General features: G+C 46.8%; 1 long non-coding RNA gene across 1 annotated transcript; it reads left to right on the plus strand.

The window, feature by feature from the left end:
• The first annotated feature begins 1786 nt into the window (after nucleotides 1-1786).
• LOC122923906 lies at nucleotides 1787-6294 on the plus strand. The gene is made up of 3 exons (XR_006387338.1): nucleotides 1787-1846; nucleotides 6004-6153; nucleotides 6234-6294. It is a non-coding gene; the product is annotated as an uncharacterized LOC122923906 (long non-coding RNA).
• The last annotated feature ends 562 nt before the right edge of the window (nucleotides 6295-6856 follow it).

The raw sequence follows: 6856 nt of genomic DNA on the forward strand, positions 1-6856 counted from the left end.
TGAGATGTTCTAGGAAAAAGGTCACTTCAGCGATATACCTGAAGATCTGGAAGAGATTCTGTTCATGGTCAGGCGAGGAAAATCCAAATTCTGTGGGGCCCAGTATCCAGAAAATTCTGGAATTTCTACAAAGGGGCCTGGACATGGGCCTTTCTCCATCCACCTTAAAGGTTCAAGTTTCGGCTTTGAGCGCCTTCTTTGATTCCGACCTGGCAGACCATAGATGGATCAAACGATTCATTAGAGCTGCACGTAGACTGAGACCCACACTTAGGTCCCGCAGCCCAACCTGGGACTTAAATTTAGTTCTCAACAATCTTATGTGTTCCCCATTTGAGCCGTTGGAGGATTGTTCAATCAAGTTGCTTTCATTCAAGACTGCCTTTCTTATAGCAATTACCTCTGCCAAAAGACTGGGAGAGATTCAGGCTCTCTCCATTAGGGAACCATACCTTACCATCACTGAGGATAAGATTGTGCTTAAACTAGACCCAGGTTTCCTGCCAAAGGTGGCCTCAGACCGCAACAGAGGCCAGGAGATCCTACTCCCATCCTTCTTCAACAATCCTAAGGATCAGGAAGAAGAGCAATTCCATTTCCTTGACGTTAGGCGTGCAGTTATTAGATACTTGGAAGCCACTAGGGACTTCAGGAAGTCTGACAGTCTGCTTGTCCAATTTGCTGGAAGGAATAAGGGATCCAGGGCCTCAAAATCCTCCATTGCAAGATGGATTAAGGACACTATTACCTTATGTTATAAGAACCAGAATCTGGATCCTCCTTCCAATATTAGAGCCCACTCTACCAGAGCTGTATCTACTACCTTCGCTGAAAGAGCAGGGGCCTCCCTGGATGATATATGCAGGGCCGCCTCCTGGTCTAGTATTCACACATTTGTGAAACATTACCGTTTGGACTTGTCTGGAACCTCTGGCCTCTCCTTTGGTCAGAAGGTTCTCCAGGCGGTTGCCCCCACCCATAAAAAATAATTTTATAACTCTCCTTGTGGCCGTCATGGTGATGATATGGGAAAACCGGAATTAGACTTACCGGTAATTCAGTTTCCATGAAATCACCATGACGGCCCATACATTCCCTCCCATTCTTTTGTTGATATTTTGTTTTCATCGGTATTTTTCTGGTATGGTGTAATACTGGGAAATACTAGGACACTTCTGGCACTTGATATCTTTGGAACACTGAGGTGTGGTGGTGGGAGGGGGCAATTTAACCTCTTCTCTGTTTCCTGCCCCCACAGAGGTCATGGGTCAATCTCCTTGTGGCCGTCATGGTGATTTCATGGAAACTGAATTACCGGTAAGTCTAATTCCGGTTTTTTTTGCCAGAAGTTAGCAGAAATAGAAACTTTATTCTTTTTTTTTCCCTCAGAAATTGTCATTTTCCACTAACTTGTGAAAAAAAATTAAATCATACATGAACTCACCATGCCCCTTCGCGAATACTTTGGGGTGTCTTCTTTCTAAAATGGGGTCATTTGGGGGTATTTATACTATCCTGGCATTCTAGCACCTCAAGAAACATGACAGGTGCTCAGAAAGTCAGAGCTGCTTCAAAATGCGGAAATTCACATTTTTGTACCATAGTTTGTAAACGCTATAACTTTTGCGCAAACCAATAAATATACACTTATTGGATTTTTTTTTTATCAAAGACATGTAGCACAATAAATTCTGACACAAACTTGTATAGAAATGTACTTATATTTGAACAATTTTACCAGAAAAAGTAAAAAATACAATTTTCTTTTGATTAAGATCAGACAAACGAAAAATCTCAGCAGTCAAATACCACCAAAAGAAAGCTGTATTTGTGAGAAGAAAAGGCGGTAAAATTGATTTGGGTGCCAAGTTGCATGACCGAGCAATAAACCGTGAAAGTTGTAAAGTGCCGATTTGTAAAAAAGGGCCTGGTCACTAGGGGGGTATAAACCTGTGGTCCTTAAGTGGTTAATGCCTGGATACAAACGTAGCCTGCGTGTGCCGGCCATATCCCATACCAGGCCAAAATGAATGAATGATCAGGTCCTGAGGGGTTAATTGTGGCGGATCGCAGCGCACAGTCATAGAGGCCGGGTATGGGATATGGCCGGCACATGCAGGCTACGTTTGTATTCAGACATATTAACTATATTTATTGGTGGCGGAGTGGCCACAGTCCCTCCCCTCCTCCTCCTCTCTGTTCTCGTTGGTGGCACAGTGGCCACAGTCCCTCCCCTCCTTCACCTCTTCTCAGTATTATATTAATTGCGGTCACCGCCCCCCCCCCCCCACCCTTACTACGTCCCTCTGCCCCAGGGTCCCCCCTCCTCACCCATTGGTGACAGTGGCAGCCTCTGATCGGAGCCCCAGCAGTGTAATCGCGGGGCTCCGATCGGTTTCCACGGCAGCCAGGACACTACTGAAGCTCTCCATGGTAAGCTCCCTGCTGCTGTGTGTACTATGCACAGGGCAGCAGGGAGAGTGTGAGCTCCTATTCAGCCTGATAGAGCTCTATACGAATGAATAGGACAAGGGTTTGAGTCCCTAAGGGGGGGGTGGGGGGGAGTTTAACCCCCCTCCAAATATGGAAAATAGTATATCGCGATATATATCGTTATCGCACATGCTTCAAATTATATTGCAATATAGATTTTAGGCCATATCGCTTGTTTGAAAAACTCGCTCGTGTGGAAGGGGCCTTAGTGTCCTCAAAAATTATAATTTCTCAGCCCCTTCAATATACAGTCCCATGTAAATAACATCATCCCCTCCCCAGCCATCAGGGGTGGATTGGCCATAGACCTTACAGGGAAATTTCCCGTTGGGCTGATGCCCAAGGGGCCCCCTGAGCCCTCCTCAGACCGGCCAGTGGAAGTTTTTAGGGATGTATTTTGTGCTGATGCGGGCAGTATTTTGTGAGGGACTATGGTATTTGGCTCTGTTGGGTGGTATAACGTGCCACAATATGGTATTGCTGGCCCCGCCAACTTGTTTTGGCCCTGCCTTCCATTAATTTGGACCCAACTACAAAACCGGGCCACTTTTTTCCAGGGCCACTTTAAGTTCCCAATCCGCCCCTGCCAGCCATCATCAACATACTTTCCCATGTAAATAACATCACTTCCTCCCACAGCCGCCTTCAACAAACAGTCCCAGTTAAATAACCACAACCCCCAGCATTCCTCTTGCTCTCACACCAAATCCTTCTCTTCACTTGCCTCTCCTCATGTAGCAGACCTCGCCACCACTTTTACCCCAGGACTTTTCTTCACTGAAGCGCGCCATCCTCTCCTGCACTGGTCACATGATGGAGAAATCATCGCAGGTCCTTAACCACTGCTTTCAGCACTGATCACATGGACTGTGATGTCATCACAGGTCCTTCAGCTCTTCCAATGCATTAGATTCAATTGTATTGCCGTCCTGAGGATGACAATACAGTTCTATCTATCTGGCAGGCAGTACATTTGGGACCTGAGATCTGTATAGGGGCCACCTGCTGATTGTTTAGGGGTGTTGGGAGTTGGACCTCTACACTGAGCTCATATTGATGACCTATCCTGAGTACATGTCGGAGAAACCCTTTAATGACCGCTGTATTTTGTCATGCCGCTTTTAAAAAATAATTCTATTAAACTACTGTGTGGTTGTGAGGAGCTGCCAAAAACCAAATCTGCCAACCCAATGTCTGTCTAGATGGTAATATTAACAGGGATCTCAAGTCTCCCGGTTGTTCAGGGAGTCTCCCGCTATTAGATAGCGGCTCCCTGACGTCCGCATGTGAAACAATATATCCCGGAAAGGTTTACTGATAGCAGAGCAGAGCAGAGAGACGCTGGCAGCAGGGAGGGAGGAGCGTAATCTGATCCTAGAGTAGAAGCCAGCCCCTCCCCTCTCCGCCCACCCCAGCCTGCAACCAATGAGAGCAGAGAGACGCTGGCAGCAGGGAGGATCGTAATCTGATCCTAGAGTAGAAGCCAGCCTCTCTCTCCTCTCCGCCCACCCCAGCCTGCAACCAATGAGAGCAGAGAGACGCTGGCAGCAGGGAGGAGCGTAATCTGATCCTTGAGTAGAAGCCAGCCTCTCTCTCCTCTCCGCCCACCCCAGCCTACAACCAATGAGAGCAGAGAGACGCTGGCAGCAGGGAGGAGCGTAATCTGATCCTAGAGTAGAAGCCAGCCTCTCTCTCCTCTCCGCCCACCCCAGCCTACAACCAATGAGAGCAGAGAGACGCTGGCAGCAGGGAGGAGCGTAATCTGATCCTTGAGTAGAAGCCAGCCCCTCCCCTCTCCGCCCACCCCGGCCTGCAACCAATCAGAACTCAGGCAAGCAGCTCTGAGTCACACACTGTACAGGAGGGAGTCTAAGAATGGAATGAGTCACAGGTTAAAAGAATCTAAAGATCCGACTTAGAGACTCATTCGATTCTTTGAGTTAAAAGAACCGTAAGTCAGTTTACACTGAGGCTGATGACCAGGCTGCAGCAGTGATAGGGTTAAGGGACAGACGGCAGTCAGCAGAGAGATAAGAGGCAGGACACAGAGTTTAGATTACAGGTTGAATTAACCCTTTAGGGTCAAATTGGCTTCTCAAGGAGATATATATGTTAAAGGCATCCCATCTTCTGTCTCATTCTAGAGATGTATTTTTTTTAAATACATTTACACATTTAACCCTCCATTTTAATTATATTATTTACCCCAGTGTTTAATTCACCCCAGCCCCCCCCCCCCCCCCCCAGATGCTTGTTTTTTTTCCTACAGTGGGGTAGAAAATTACACACAGGGTTTTAAAGAATAAACTTCCTGACTCAGACCAAGAGCCGACTCAGCGAGTGACTCAAAGCATTTGCGCATGCGCACTGCGCAACCTACGTTTCGGTTCACTTGCTTCTTGTCAGCTCAGCGAATGAACCGAAGATTCGATTCATGAATCGGTTCATTTGAATGAACCGATTCATGTGAAAGATCCAAACGTCCCATCTCTAGTTTACTCGCAGTAAACCTTTCCGGCAACCTGTAGCAGTGTCCCCTTCTCGGCGCGTGCGCACAGTGCAAGGAGAAGCCGATGCCGGCAGTCCGCAACGACGCATCAGGCTGAGCCTGTGCGCACGCGCGGGATCTCAAAGCGGGAGGAGGGGGAGGGAGGGAGAGGCGGCACTGAGGAAGGCACTGCGGCGCTGGGCACGAACGGCGATTCGTACGGCCGGGCACCATGCATCCACAGACCTCCCCTGCTTGGGCACCTTAATTCAATGATTGACAGGTTAGTAAAACCTGTTTTTCCGCAGAATAAAGCCACAAATAGCTTTTATAAGGCCACCTTAGAAATCAGAATGCTACCCTGGACATGAGCATATGTTTAGCTCACAGGGTGTATAGGTGGTGACAGAATCCCTTTAATCATATACAGAAATATGATAATTTGGGGCAGGGTAATGAGCCCAGTCCTCCACACCATAGAGCAAAGTGGGCAGATACTGCATATGTCTGGAGAATGTAATAAAAAGTTAGTGAAAGAAAAAAAAAAAAAAAATAAAACCTCCCTGAAATGATTTTTTGCAGGTTGGGATGTCTCTAATAATCTTTATGTATCGCCAACATTTTCCGCAACGTTTTACAATTACCCTGATTGGACCTGTAGAATCCTCCACTGCTCCAGCACTGAGGCTCCTGTGGTCTCTTCAGTCTGTTTACATCACTGCAGCGACAATATTGTTTGGAGCTCTGATGGCCGTATGTATGTGACCTGACCATTGAGGCCTATGGTGGTCACGTGCTGTGGCATCACTGATGACGTCTTCTATTGGCTGCAGGGTCATGTGAAGGTGTGACATACCATGAAACTGCCTTGACCTCACACATGTTTCGATCACTATAAAAAGAGAGAACACAACATCTACACTTTATTATCTCCTCCGATGTCTCGTCTCATTGTCTCCAGTATTTGTATTTTACATGGGATTTTGAAGGATTTTCCATCGTATCATCTTCTTTCCTTTCAGGTTCCTACAATATAGGATCCTCTCAGTGGATATCTTCTATATGACATCAATCTCCTGATTGACCCTTCAAGGATGGATAGGGACAGGGACAAGATGGCGGAGAGTATAATAAATCTCACCCTAGAGGTCCTCTTCCGGCTTACTGGAGAGGTGAGAGATTATGACTGGAGAGGTGAGGGACTCTGGAGATGTATGGAGTGATATTTATTACTGTGTCTTTCCATAACCAGGACTACACAGTAGTGAAGAAGACCTCTAGTGAGTGCTGTCAGGACCCTGTGTCTGAAGGATGGGGAAGAACCCTGAGCCCAATCATGGGGCCTCCACCTTACCCCCTGATACATGAGGAAATCAATAGAGAGAAGATCCTAGAACTCATCAGCAAGATGATTGAGCTGCTGACTGGAGAGGTGACACTCCTGGGAATGCTGGGATGTTATACAGGAACGTTATGAATGGATCTGGGTGATGACTGTATCATTGTGTTGTCAGGTTCCTATGAGGTGTCAGGATGTCGCCATCTATTTCTCCATGGAGGAGTGGGAGTATTTAGAAGGACACAAGGATCTGTACAAGGGCATCATGATGGAGGATCACCATTCGCTCACATCACCAGGTAATAGACATGACTAAATACACACGTCCTCTCATTATCTGTGTGTAAGGGATGAATTTCAGTCACTGGATGTGTTTCCTACAGTTAAGGAAGAGAGAACAACACCAGAGATATGTCCCAGTCCTCTTCTTCCACAGGATGGTTCAGAAGAACATCACAATGTCCCACAGGATGATCAGGTAGATGGAGATAAGGTCTCATGAAATGTCCCCTATGATCTGTAGAAGGCTGTGAAGA

Source organism: Bufo gargarizans, unplaced genomic scaffold (assembly GCF_014858855.1).
Source record: "Bufo gargarizans isolate SCDJY-AF-19 unplaced genomic scaffold, ASM1485885v1 original_scaffold_2051_pilon, whole genome shotgun sequence".
NCBI classification, from domain to species: Eukaryota; Metazoa; Chordata; class Amphibia; order Anura; family Bufonidae; genus Bufo; species Bufo gargarizans.